The 15,816-nt window shown below is 39.9% G+C and overlaps 1 protein-coding gene across 1 annotated transcript in view; it reads right to left on the bottom strand.

Moving 5' to 3' along the window:
* plxna1b (plexin A1b) overlaps positions 1-15,816 on the bottom strand; it is a 170,842-nt gene that overhangs the window by 111,036 nt on the left and 43,990 nt on the right. The gene's annotated exons all lie outside the window — the stretch shown is intronic.

Here is a 15,816-nt window from a genome sequence, read left to right as displayed (position 1 = left end):
ACGAGTGTACTGTATAAACACCTGAGCGAATAGAGATAGACACGAGTGTACTGTATCAACACCTTCTGAGCGAATAGAGATAGACACGAGTGTACTGTATAAACACCTTCTGAGCGAATAGAGATAGACACGAGTGTACTGTATCAACACCTTCTGAGCGAATAGAGATAGACACGAGTGTACTGTATAAACACCTTCTGAGCGAATAGAGATAGACACGAGTGTACTGTATAAACACCTTCTGAGCGAATAGAGTTAGACACGAGTGTACTGTATCAACACCTGAGCGAATAGAGATAGACACGAGTGTACTGTATAAACACCTGAGCGAATAGAGATAGACACGAGTGTACTGTATCAACACCTTCTGAGCGAATAGAGATAGACACGAGTGTACTGTATAAACACCTTCTGAGCGAATAGAGATAGACACGAGTGTACTGTATAAACACCTTCTGAGCGAATAGAGATAGACACGAGTGTACTGTATAAACACCTGAGCGAATAGAGATAGACACGAGTGTACTGTATCAACACCTGAGCGAATAGAGATAGACACGAGTGTACTGTATCAACACCTTCTGAGCGAATAGAGATAGACACGAGTGTACTGTATCAACACCTGAGCGAATAGAGATAGACACGAGTGTACTGTATTAACACCTTCTGAGCGAATAGAGATAGACACGAGTGTACTGTATCAACACCTTCTGAGCGAATAGAGATAGACACGAGTGTACTGTATCAACACCTTCTGAGCGAATAGAGATAGACACGAGTGTACTGTATCAACACCTTCTGAGCGAATAGAGATAGACACGAGTGTACTGTATTAACACCTTCTGAGCGAATAGAGATAGACACGAGTGTACTGTATTAACACCTTCTGAGCGAATAGAGATAGACACGAGTGTACTGTATCAACACCTGAGCGAATAGAGATAGACACGAGTGTACTGTATTAACACCTGAGCGAATAGAGATAGACACGAGTGTACTGTATTAACACCTTCTGAGCGAATAGAGATAGACACGAGTGTACTGTATTAACACCTTCTGAGCGAATAGAGATAGACACGAGTGTACTGTATCAACACCTTCTGAGCGAATAGAGATAGACACGAGTGTACTGTATTAACACCTTCTGAGCGAATAGAGATAGACACGAGTGTACTGTATCAACACCTGAGCGAATAGAGATAGACACGAGTGTACTGTATCAACACCTGAGCGAATAGAGATAGACACGAGTGTACTGTATCAACACCTGAGCGAATAGAGTTAGACACGAGTGTACTGTATTAACACCTTCTGAGCGAATAGAGATAGACACGAGTGTACTGTATCAACACCTGAGCGAATAGAGATAGACACGAGTGTACTGTATTAACACCTTCTGAGCGAATAGAGATAGACACGAGTGTACTGTATAAACACCTTCTGAGCGAATAGAGATAGACACGAGTGTACTGTATAAACACCTGAGCGAATAGAGATAGACACGAGTGTACTGTATCAACACCTGAGCGAATAGAGATAGACACGAGTGTACTGTATCAACACCTGAGCGAATAGAGATAGACACGAGTGTACTGTATTAACACCTGAGCGAATAGAGATAGACACGAGTGTACTGTATTAACACCTTCTGAGCGAATAGAGATAGACACGAGTGTACTGTATTAACACCTTCTGAGCGAATAGAGATAGACACGAGTGTACTGTATTAACACCTTCTGAGCGAATAGAGATAGACACGAGTGTACTGTATTAACACCTTCTGAGCGAATAGAGATAGACACGAGTGTACTGTATTAACACCTTCTGAGCGAATAGAGATAGACACGAGTGTACTGTATTAACACCTTCTGAGCGAATAGAGATAGACACGAGTGTACTGTATCAACACCTGAGCGAATAGAGATCGACACGAGTGTACTGTATCAACACCTGAGCGAATAGAGATAGACACGAGTGTACTGTATCAACACCTGAGCGAATAGAGATAGACACGAGTGTACTGTATAAACACCTGAGCGAATAGAGATAGACACGAGTGTACTGTATAAACACCTGAGCGAATAGAGATAGACACGAGTGTACTGTATCAACACCTGAGCGAATAGAGATAGACACGAGTGTACTGTATCAACACCTTCTGAGCGAATAGAGATAGACACGAGTGTACTGTATCAACACCTTCTGAGCGAATAGAGATAGACACGAGTGTACTGTATTAACACCTGAGCGAATAGAGATAGACACGAGTGTACTGTATAAACACCTTCTGAGCGAATAGAGATAGACACGAGTGTACTGTATCAACACCTGAGCGAATAGAGATAGACACGAGTGTACTGTATCAACACCTTCTGAGCGAATAGAGATAGACACGAGTGTACTGTATCAACACCTGAGCGAATAGAGATAGACACGAGTGTACTGTATCAACACCTTCTGAGCGAATAGAGATAGACACGAGTGTACTGTATCAACACCTGAGCGAATAGAGATAGACACGAGTGTACTGTATCAACACCTGAGCGAATAGAGATAGACACGAGTGTACTGTATCAACACCTTCTGAGCGAATAGAGATAGACACGAGTGTACTGTATTAACACCTGAGCGAATAGAGATAGACACGAGTGTACTGTATAAACACCTTCTGAGCGAATAGAGATAGACACGAGTGTACTGTATCAACACCTGAGCGAATAGAGATAGACACGAGTGTACTGTATTAACACCTTCTGAGCGAATAGAGATAGACACGAGTGTACTGTATCAACACCTTCTGAGCGAATAGAGATAGACACGAGTGTACTGTATTAACACCTGAGCGAATAGAGATAGACACGAGTGTACTGTATAAACACCTTCTGAGCGAATAGAGATAGACACGAGTGTACTGTATCAACACCTTCTGAGCGAATAGAGATAGACACGAGTGTACTGTATCAACACCTTCTGAGCGAATAGAGATAGACACGAGTGTACTGTATCAACACCTGAGCGAATAGAGATAGACACGAGTGTACTGTATCAACACCTTCTGAGCGAATAGAGATAGACACGAGTGTACTGTATCAACACCTGAGCGAATAGAGATAGACACGAGTGTACTGTATCAACACCTGAGCGAATAGAGATAGACACGAGTGTACTGTATCAACACCTGAGCGAATAGAGATAGACACGAGTGTACTGTATCAACACCTTCTGAGCGAATAGAGATAGACACGAGTGTACTGTATCAACACCTTCTGAGCGAATAGAGATAGACACGAGTGTACTGTATTAACACCTGAGCGAATAGAGATAGACACGAGTGTACTGTATCAACACCTGAGCGAATAGAGATAGACACGAGTGTACTGTATCAACACCTTCTGAGCGAATAGAGATAGACACGAGTGTACTGTATCAACACCTTCTGAGCGAATAGAGATAGACACGAGTGTACTGTATTAACACCTGAGCGAATAGAGATAGACACGAGTGTACTGTATCAACACCTGAGCGAATAGAGATAGACACGAGTGTACTGTATCAACACCTGAGCGAATAGAGATAGACACGAGTGTACTGTATCAACACCTTCTGAGCGAATAGAGATAGACACGAGTGTACTGTATCAACACCTTCTGAGCGAATAGAGATAGACACGAGTGTACTGTATAAACACCTTCTGAGCGAATAGAGATAGACACGAGTGTACTGTATCAACACCTTCTGAGCGAATAGAGATAGACACGAGTGTACTGTATCAACACCTTCTGAGCGAATAGAGATAGACACGAGTGTACTGTATTAACACCTGAGCGAATAGAGATAGACACGAGTGTACTGTATAAACACCTTCTGAGCGAATAGAGATAGACACGAGTGTACTGTATCAACACCTTCTGAGCGAATAGAGATAGACACGAGTGTACTGTATCAACACCTTCTGAGCGAATAGAGATAGACACGAGTGTACTGTATTAACACCTGAGCGAATAGAGATAGACACGAGTGTACTGTATCAACACCTGAGCGAATAGAGATAGACACGAGTGTACTGTATCAACACCTTCTGAGCGAATAGAGATAGACACGAGTGTACTGTATCAACACCTTCTGAGCGAATAGAGATAGACACGAGTGTACTGTATCAACACCTTCTGAGCGAATAGAGATAGACACGAGTGTACTGTATTAACACCTGAGCGAATAGAGATAGACACGAGTGTACTGTATAAACACCTTCTGAGCGAATAGAGATAGACACGAGTGTACTGTATCAACACCTGAGCGAATAGAGATAGACACGAGTGTACTGTATCAACACCTTCTGAGCGAATAGAGATAGACACGAGTGTACTGTATCAACACCTGAGCGAATAGAGATAGACACGAGTGTACTGTATCAACACCTTCTGAGCGAATAGAGATAGACACGAGTGTACTGTATCAACACCTGAGCGAATAGAGATAGACACGAGTGTACTGTATCAACACCTTCTGAGCGAATAGAGATAGACACGAGTGTACTGTATCAACACCTTCTGAGCGAATAGAGATAGACACGAGTGTACTGTATTAACACCTGAGCGAATAGAGATAGACACGAGTGTACTGTATAAACACCTTCTGAGCGAATAGAGATAGACACGAGTGTACTGTATCAACACCTGAGCGAATAGAGATAGACACGAGTGTACTGTATCAACACCTTCTGAGCGAATAGAGATAGACACGAGTGTACTGTATCAACACCTGAGCGAATAGAGATAGACACGAGTGTACTGTATCAACACCTTCTGAGCGAATAGAGATAGACACGAGTGTACTGTATTAACACCTGAGCGAATAGAGATAGACACGAGTGTACTGTATAAACACCTTCTGAGCGAATAGAGATAGACACGAGTGTACTGTATCAACACCTGAGCGAATAGAGATAGACACGAGTGTACTGTATCAACACCTTCTGAGCGAATAGAGATAGACACGAGTGTACTGTATTAACACCTTCTGAGCGAATAGAGATAGACACGAGTGTACTGTAACTCTATTCCCGCTGAAGCTGAGGTTGGCCCTAACATTCTGCTAAACATCTCCTTTTGTGTTCCACTGAAGATAGAAAGTCATACATGTTTGAAACAACATGAGGGTGAGGAAATGCTGACAGAATTGTTATTTCTTTTGGTTAGAGTCCCTCATAAAAGTTGATCATGTGATAGCATCCATTGCATGTTCAGTAAGTTAAGCTTATACATTACAATGCCTGTTTAATAACATTGTTAAAATGTTCCTGTTTCAAAACGGGCAGTTTTGTCTGTTTTTTGGAAACGTTTTGAATGATTCCAATCTGGGAAAACTCATTGTTAAGTTGTAATTAAAGTACTTTTTAAACACTTTGGTCCCTGTAATGTTGTTAAGTTATTTTGTGTATTGTGTATTTGTGTAAGATCCTGTACTCTTTAATCACCTTAGTCTTGGTAATACACCGTGTTGTCAGGTTTGTGTGTTGTGTGTGTTCATGTACCATTAATCACACCGGTCCCTGTAATGTTGGATTGTCCAGTTGTGTATTGTGTTTAAGATCCAGTCCTCTTTAATCACCTTAGTCTTGGTAATACACTGTGTTGTCAGGTTTGTGTGTGTGTGTGTGGTCATGTACCAGTAAAACACATTTGTCCCTGTAATCCACTGAAATGACATATTTAGTGTATTGTAAAAAGAGTGTCCTCATAATCAGGTCGGGCCCCAAAAATCACAATTATGTCATAGGCGGGAACATTTTAGGATGGGCGGGAATGTCCTTGTATACCACCAAAATATCATATGGTCATATTTTCTGTTCTGTTGTGTGTATAGAACATTTGAAGTCAGATTTGAGATCTGCAGGTTAAAACAAAATTTTTGATAGTTTTATCATCACTGTAGGGCATTGGGAAAGGGGTGTCCCCATATACCACCACCAAACTTGTTTGGGCATCAGTGTCCTTCTATACCACAAAAACAAGTATGTGTGTGTGTGTGTGTGTGTGTGTGTGTGTGTGTGTGTGTGTGTGTGTTGAAACAGAATCCGGTGCCCAGCGACTGAACTCACAGCGAGACTGTTTAAAGGTTCATCAGAGCGACCGCAAGCCAACGCCAGCGCCGACAATTAAGAGTGAAGTGTGTATCGATCGGGGTCGAGGTGTGTGTGTGTGTGTGTGTGTGTGTGTGTGTGTGTGTGTGTGTGTGTGTAATTAACAGCGCTCTGGGGCGTCTGGAAGGAAGTTCTTGGGTTCAAACAGGAAGTGAACATCTCACTGAAGGCAGAGAGGTTCAGTCTGTGTGTCTCATCGCTGCATTTATCAACTGAGTATAAATATAAATATATTCTGAGTTTAAATCAATCCCAAGTCAAGTAAACAAACTTGGTTAGTACCATCATTTTGACCATTTTCAAATCTTTACAATGTCAAAATCACATCTACAATTAATATGGTACCGTGGTAATAACATGGTATTATTTGGAGAGCCTTTCGGCACCATGTAAGAAAAATGATGGCATTTAAGCCACTGATTATTAGATAGATTCATGGATTCATGGATTCATGGATTTTGTGAAATGCTTTTCCTCAAACACTACAAACTGGTAAACAAAAGCTTTAATACGCAATTAAATAAGAGAACAGGTGCAACAAAATATTAATGAAATTCATTTCAACTATTTTCATAATTGATTTTATGGATTGCAAAGCACCATATATTACCATGTGAAACATTCCCCACCGCACATCTCTGTCAGAGGCGTCGGGAGTAAACAGATCCGATCGAAACAGTAGAACTGAATCATGGGAACGCTGTTCTGGGAAAGGAGTGTGTCAGAGAAAACCACTGGCACATATTAGAGATCGATCAAAGGTTTCAGAGGCCAGGACCGCCACACACACACACACACACACACACACACACACACACACACACACACACACACACAGGATGACAGGAAGGAGACGGCGCTGGCTCATTACACACAGGAAGATGTTCGTTCACTTCCACAGGTGGTCGACACATTTCCTCTCTCAGCATTCCTCGCATCTCCAGCGTCACACTAACACTAATACAGCACATCACTCACACTCACGATCCTCTACAGAACATACAGGGGAAATTACTATATATATATATATATATATATATATATATATATATATATATATATATATATATATATATATATATATATATAAAATGTATAATAATGTAATAAAAATATAAAACATTTTTTTTTAAATATTACATAAAATAAAATATAAAATAAATATTACAAAATATAAAATAATAAAAAATATAAAAATAATAAAACTAAACTAAAAAGTGCTGTTATAGGGCATCAGAGATGTCAATAGCGACATCAACAGAGAGTGAATTATCTTGTGTGCTTCACGTGTGTGTGTGTGTGTGTGTGTGTGTGTGTGTGTGTGTGTGTGTGTGTGTGTGTGTGTGTGTGTGTGTGTGTGTGTGTGTCATTTATACTGCTCTATCTCATATCTCACTCCACTAACTGCACATGATCAAGTAATGTGTGTGTTTGGGGACAGGTGTGCAGTGTGCAGTGTGTGTGTGTGTGTGTGTGCGCGTCTAATGCAACAGGTTGCTATGGTAACCCCTCCTGAAGCGTTAAGCGCTGATCGCTGCAGAACACGGCCAATGAACAGATCAATCAAAATGATTAGCTTGAGTACGGCGGGAAGATCACAGCTAATACACACTGAGATCGATCCGCAACCATTACACAGCAGAACACACAGATGAGTGACAGAGCCATTACTGATGAATACAGAACACCTCTCACACACACACACACACACACACACACACACACAGATCAGACGATACATGGACATTTAGTGATTATTGCACTGGTGAAATGCAGGTATGATAGAGACACAGTGCTATTGTGTGTCCTCCGGGGATTCATAGCGCTTTCCTAATAAGACATCCGTCTCCTGGCAACAGTTTCTATTAGCTAATTAACAGCCGAAATGAGGACATGCTTATTTTTGGCATCAGCACACACACACAAAAGATTAAAAGGATAGTTCATTTAAAAATTAAATCCTGTCATCATCTCTTCACCCTCATGTCTTTCCAAAGCGGTTTGATTTTCTTCTACAGAACACACACCCCGAGATGCTCTTTTCACATTTACTGAAGGATTCGGAGATGATCCAAATAAACATCGGCAGAATAAAAGCCTTCCTTCTGAGTCATGTGACTGAATATTGACAGTGAAACGGTGTCTGGTTCCTCACATGAAGCATCACATGACCCCAGGAGAACGGGCAGCATTTCAGTTTCATTTGATAAAAATATCATCATATCATAAACAGAGAAACTTTAAGGTCATCAAGGCAACCCGTCAAAATAAAAGTCTGGCTTAACTTGAAGAAATTGTGACAGAAATATATATTACTATTGTACAGTAGAATGCAAGTCTTAATGTAGGAGCAGCAATACAATTATTAAAACTTTATTTATAGAAAATTCACTATTTTTCTTGCATGTTTTCATTTTTACAGTAAAACCCTGCAGTGCTTTGTTTGCCAAAACATTTTTTGATGATGTTTTATTAAAATACTATAAACATTAAAAAAACATTTGATAAGGCCCTATCATTGTAAAAAAAAAATAATAATTGAAGATTTTTTTTCCAAAACTCAATTACTTAGATATGCTTTTATTTATTAAAATTTAATTAAACCATTTTAATGGAATCCAGACATTTTTTATGGAAAACACAGAATTTGGTACAAATAAAATAAAACAGAATTTGAGTAAAAATAAAATGTGTTTCATAGGGTCCGAATTTTTTTATATATTTTTTTTATAAATTGTATAAGTTTCATGATTTTAAATAATTAGACTTGCTTTCGGATTAATAAAATATAATTTAACCATTTAACAAATTTAACAAAAAAAGAAATGCAGAAAAATTTAAGCGAAATGAAACTATATAAAAAATAAAACGGATTTCATAGGGCCCTAAATTGGAATATAACTGGGGTTTCATTAGATGATGAAAAGCTAGTATTTAAAGTATCAGAATAAATCACTTTCTAAACAAAACTAATATCATTAGTTTAGCTGCATGTCATGTGACCGTTAAACATCATCAGAGAACTGTGAACATGTGAATGTGTTGATAAATTATTGAAATATTAATATCTCAGGGGGGCTTCAAGTAAATATTTGAGCTCAAAGGGCTTCAGCTGACAAAAAAAAGGGAATCCCTGCCTTTATTTACAACATGAAAAGAGGGATGAATCCCACACGTCCCCTCTCGTGAAGAGCAGATGGTGGCATGTGTAACACAGATGACCTGTCTCACCTCATTTTACAGACACACACTCACAGACATCTTCATTTACTCGCTGTGAAGTGTGTGTTAGCATGTTTTATCAGTCTATATCTCATGCCATTCCCCAAAGCTCCACACACTGACTCCTGCTCACTCTCTCTCTCTCTCCTCAGGCTGTTTACAGGCCCTCTGAACTCAGCTTCCTTATGAACACAACACACAACCTTCTCTCAGTACTTCAGCTATGATGATCGATGTTTCTTCCTCTCAGGAAAGCATTGTTCCCGACGGACAAGAGTCAAAGAAGAAGGGAAAAACCTCCGCAGGAAGGCAAATTATTGATGTTTGGGACACAATTAAAGTCTCTATACTCAGCGTGAACCCAAACAAACCAAACACACGCATTAGTAGAGCTGCAGGATTCATAGAAATACACTTTCAATATGGCCATATTAGTGCCATCACGAGTAAAGCGCGACACTGTGTTCATTTACACACAAACAGTTCATGATCCAGTGCTTTTAGTGTCGGGCTTGTTCACAGTTGTACGGTATTTATTTATTTATTTTTAATACTCATACTGATATTTAAATTACAATCAAATTTTTGCAGCCCTAAAACCAAACACAGAATTTTTTTTTTTTTTTTTTTAAACACTTTTTAATTAATTATTTTTAAAAGAATATTTATACATTTCTAATTGCTATAAATATATAGCAATTGTATTTTTCCCCAAATCATGCAGCTCAATAAATTAGTTAAACAGATTCACTATTTAACACTGTGGTTCAGCACGCGCTCAGGTCACATGACACACCAGAACCAATGGCGTTCGTCAAATGTGGCATCAAGCATCTAAAACCATTTCATTCAGCTTCGTTTGCGTAGTCGTGCGTCTCTTCGTGTGGCCAGTGGCCACGTCTCTTGATTTTATCCATCAGGAATGGATGGGAAGGGGAAAAGGTCTCTGCACATTGTTCTTCAGTATTAATGTGCACTGATGAATCGAACAGAAATGGGTTTTAAAAAGCAAACAGGGTCAATGTTGAGTTCATATTGATTTTATACATTCAGAGTGATTTGACATGATTATCATTACATTCATTGTGTTCCAGTGTACTTCATGTTTCACAGAGGCGGTCAGAACACACGTCTCGTACGCCGGCGGCAGCGCCAGTGATTATAACAATCACACACACACACACACACACACACACACGGCTCGCCGCCGCTGAGGGGTTTGACCTCGCCTGATGGAGGGCCACAAACTATTACAAGCCTTTTCTGCTAAGAGCAGAGCAATTGAAAATCCATTCATCCGACACACACACACCGCCTCCATCTGCAGTTATTGGCCCACTAAACAGCACAATACACACACGCTATTATGAGAGCGACACACACATAAGCAGGGTAAGTCAAGAGTGTGTTTGAGAGACACTTCTTAACCACAGATATTCACACACACATTCATACACGAGTGCTGCACGATATTGGAGAAAAATGCGATGACTTGTTAAATAATGCGATATTCGATACAATAATGCTGTATAAAGTGTGAAGAAAATATTTTAATTATACTTAAAAACTGAAAATGATATAACCAACATACACGTTTCACACTCTTTCACTGTAGTAAGTGTCATTTTAACCAGGGTTTGGGGTTTTAGGTACAGGCCAGCATTAGGGTTATTTAACAACAGAATTTGAATAATCAAATGTACAAATAAAACACAGCTTAGTCTTCAATGTATGAATTAAATATATATTGATTCTTATTAAAGCTACAAAAGTTATTCATTCAGGCAAGAGCAGTGAGTGATTTTCTCTTTGTTTATGATGTTTTGATTAACATTAAGCACACACACACACACACAGGTTTATTAGGCTGCTGTCCCTTTAAGAGCTGGACGGATCCAATACACTGTTACACACACACTTTCTTTCTCAACTGTTTAAATGCACAAGAAATAACTGACTGTGTTGTTTACATGAATACTCACCAAGACGGACATTTTGACCATTTTTGTGTGTATATGGCCATATAAGCTGGGAAGAGAACTGAAATCAGGATCACACGCTTTCTGTGCGCTTGAGTACTTCGCTTATTGCATTTAATAACACTAAGCATGTCACACATATGTAACAGTCATACTTCCCTCCAGTCTACTCTCTGTTGTCTAGATCGACCTAAAACTTGGACTTTTGTAAACTTTTGGAGTATTAAAATCATGTAGTTCAAATCACATCTAAACTGACTGTGTTTTCCCTCAGACAACTGATGAAGAAATGATCCTTTTTTGCATTTTCCTCATCAACACTGCATTGATTTACACCTCTAAATACTGTAACTACAGCTCCATTTCCAGCGGAGCACCTGCAAACTCTCTGGGTAAAACAGCAGCTGGTGGATCAAGTGACGCTGGATACACCAGTCATAAAAACAGAATTAAATCATGAAATCAATAAAGATTTGTGCAGAACGGACACTAAGTATAACATTATCATCTTATGACATGTGCAAGTCGTGTTTATTTCAGTGGGTTTCATGCCCTTCTGCAAAGATAGACAATCTTGGTAAATCTACAATGATCTCAATCTCAATCAGTATATACTTAAATCAGACATTCAGTGCTGAAAAGTGTCATTCAAATGTCATTTATTCCATTTGAATCGCAGCAAATGACAGAATTTACATTTTTGGGTGAAATGATTCCTTTAATCATCATTTAGGCTAGTTTTCACACTCTTTTTCTATCTTCCCCTCTTCAAACACAGCGAGATGAAGAATCAAACACACTAACCCTAACCCTACCCCTAAACCTACTGTACCCATCACACACACACTAACCCTACCTCTAAACCTACCCATCACACACACACACACACACTATCCTTACCCCTAAACCTACCCATCACACAAAACGTTCTGCATTTTTACATTAAAAAAACAAAAAAACTTTAATTACTTTATTTTTATACCAGATTTTCAAATGAGGACGTCCCTAAAGGAAGGTTTTGGTCACTTCTGGGTACAAATTTGTCCCCAAAATATAGTTAAGTAGGCACACACACACAGTAAATCCTCTTTTCTCCCTCACTGAACTCATTCTGGGCTGGTTCGAGGCTCCTCTTGGCCTGATGTACGGGTCTGATGGTCTGCCAGCGCAGAAACTCCAGATTTAACATTCGTTCAGCTGCTCCTGAACACTGAAGCACATCCATCGCCGGCAGACCCTCCGTAATCACGCCAGAGAAATGAGCCGTCGCTCGATGTTTGAACACGCTGAGCGTGCTTATACAGTCCTTCACGTGATGTACTGCGCTCTCCAACAGAGAGAGTCACTCGTCAGTGGACTTCATGAGAGCGCTTCATCTGAAAGAGGAGCTTCAGATGAACACACACACACACACACACACACACACACACACACAATCAACGCATCTGAAAGAGGAGCTTCAGATGAACACACACACACACTCACCATCAACGCATCTGAAAGAGGAGCTTCAGATGAACACACACACACACACACTCTCACACACACCATCAACGCATCTGAAAGAGGAGCTTCACATCCTCAACCCTTCAGAGTTCTGCCGCTAAAATATGATTTGGATGAGCAGTCAAACCAAAAAATTATTCAGACACCAGATATGATTTGAGATTTTTTTACTAGTGTGTGCAGGACTCTATAGTTCCTTTATGTAAGTGAGGAGAGCAAAATAAAGTAAACTGTGACATATTATACCCAACAATTCTTCATACAGTGACTACCAGTAAAATTATACAAATTTGGGACCAAAAATGATTCCAACACTTTGACCTGATCATGTTTTGCTGAAGTGTTTTGTCTTTAATTGCTAATGCTCTTTTTACACACAGACTGAACTAAATGAAGCATTGCTTGGTGATTGGTTGAGCTAAACTGGTATTATCTAATTGTGTAGTTAAATTTAACAGCTGACAGATATTCAACATAATTCATGTGTGAGACAGTCTAACAGAAGGACGGACAAAACCAGTCAAATATCAAACCAGCTCTTGTCATATTTTATTACCATTTTCTAAACTATAGCGAATAAACTGTGATAATGTGAGAAATGTTGAAGGTGTCTGAATACATGAAGGTTTGACTGTATATTAAAGCACAGTAGCAACACACACTAAAACTGCATAGCTACAAAATATCCACTCACAATGCTCTAACATCATGGAAGTGAATCTGCTGTTTATAGGGGTGTGACAATATATCGTGTCACAATATATCGCAATACAAAAATGCAACAATATGTATTGTGGATAGTTCACACAAAATTACTGTGTGAGAAAATATTCAAGTGTTCAGAGTTTCAGTGTCAGTACTACATTAAACTGCTATAATGTTGAATATAATGTATAATAATGCAATGGGGGAATATTTGTGGGTTCTGATAATCAAATGTCTGATGTTACAAGTAAAGTGTCCTATATTATTTTAAATATATTTAGAGTGTAAACATATTCGTCTAAAATAATTCTGTTTTAAGCTTTAGAATCATGAATATTGTTGTGTCTCTATTGTCCTGTGCTTTGGGTTTCAGCACCGAGTCCAAGACTATTCATTTACACACACAGGGCCCTATTTTAACGATCTGAAACGCAAGTATCAAGCGCGAAACGCAAGTAACTTTGTGGGCGGATCTCTCTCTCGGGCGCTGTTGCTATTATACCGGCGGGATAAATGACTCTTGCGACCGACGCAAATCTAAAATGTGTTGGTCTGAAGTAGCTTCATTATTCAGGTGTGGTTTGGGCGTAACGTTAAATAAACCAATCAGAGCGACATCTCACATTCCCTTTAAGAGCAGGAGCGCTTGTTCCATGGCGGGTTGCTATTATAACGGCGGATTTGCCAGACGCGCGCCAGGAGCGGTTCACAGCCAAGGAGACCGACGTTCTCGTCAGGGCCGTAAAACACAGAGAAGTGACATTGTATGGGAATGGAGAAATTAGCTTCAGTTAAACAGGCGTATAATAATTTGGGTAAATGTGTAAGCTAGATCTATGCCTATTTTTTCACATCTTCATGGACAACAATGATTTCCCTCGTGTGGTAATATTTTTTCCTTGTAATAATGTATGGTTTTCTAAAAATGGGAACTGCTGCGTTTGTGTGTAGATGAGAGAAGCAGAGAGTGTATGTGCGTTGTGCACACGCTACATTATGGCCAAGCATGCCCTTAAAATAGCATCTGAATAACATGTGCAACGCGCCACTGACTTTAGACTAGGTTTTTCCTGGTTAGTGGCGCAATTGTAAAAAAAACCCTGCAAAATAGCACCAGGGAACGTTTGCGCTGGAACACGCCTCCTCTTTGCGCTGAACCGCCCCCGGGAGCGCAAGTTCATTCCCTAATTTACCGACGTGCGTCTGTGGAGGGAAAAGTCCGCTGTGAGCGGGAGCAAAATAGGAATGATACATGCGTCGCTGTACAAAGTCAATTGCGCTGGGTGCGAGATAGGGCCCACAATGTAAAACCAAATTTAACATTTCAATCAACAGTACATTTATTGTTGACCTTTTACCATATGTCTTGGAGTTACACCACTATCAGTCACTGAACATCTAGGAATGGCATTGTGTGTTATTGTTCGTCTGAAATCTTCATCCATCTTTAACAGCTGTGAATCACAACCTCTGTATTCCTGCCTACACACACATCATTCAGAAATAAAAATGCTGCACGATAATTCGACTGCGGTTCCGGTTTCAGATCCAGATATCGATTGAGGTGAAGCTCAGTAACACACACACTTATGCATTAATATTTAATTAAGGTTAATCCGGAAATATAAACCTCTCGCTGGGCAAGACACATTCATTATGATTAAAGTCAGTTCAGTGACCCGTTTATGGAGCGCTTAGACTGCAGGGAAAGGAGTGTGTGTGTGTCTTTACTGTGCTTGTCATCTATGGGATGTTTATGGGATGGGATTAGAAAGCTCGAATTCACATGCACTTGTAAAAGCCCTCGTGTATCTGTAGATCTGGAGTTTGACTCAGTCTAATAAGCGCTTGTGTTCAGAATCCAGTGCGACTGCAGCACTATCAGCCCCAGGAGACACACACACACACACACACACACAGAGTAAAAATCAAAGCCGATGAGGGTCTAATAAAGCAGGACATGCTTTGCTGCTGCAGCATTTTCCCTCTAAACCCTAATTTACACACACACACACACACAGCTAATTACCAGGCTGGTGAAGCTGAAGTCGCTACACTTCTGTATAGCTCACACACTTCACTATGACACTATTACATTAACACACACCTCAGAGAAACACCTGGACACATTCACACACTGATTAAAATGTCAAAACAGCTGGGGAAATCTTTACATGCAGTGTGTGTTATTAAACCCAAGGCGTTTCAGTGTGTGTGTGTGTGTGTGTGTGTGTGTGTGTGTGTGTGTGTGTGTGTGTGTGT

This window comes from Leuciscus leuciscus, assembly GCF_965113295.1.
Source record: "Leuciscus leuciscus genome assembly, chromosome: 14".
Lineage (NCBI taxonomy): Eukaryota > Metazoa > Chordata > Actinopteri > Cypriniformes > Leuciscidae > Leuciscus > Leuciscus leuciscus.
The sequence above is the reverse complement of the archived record's forward strand: the minus strand, read 5'-3'. Positions and strand labels throughout refer to the sequence as shown.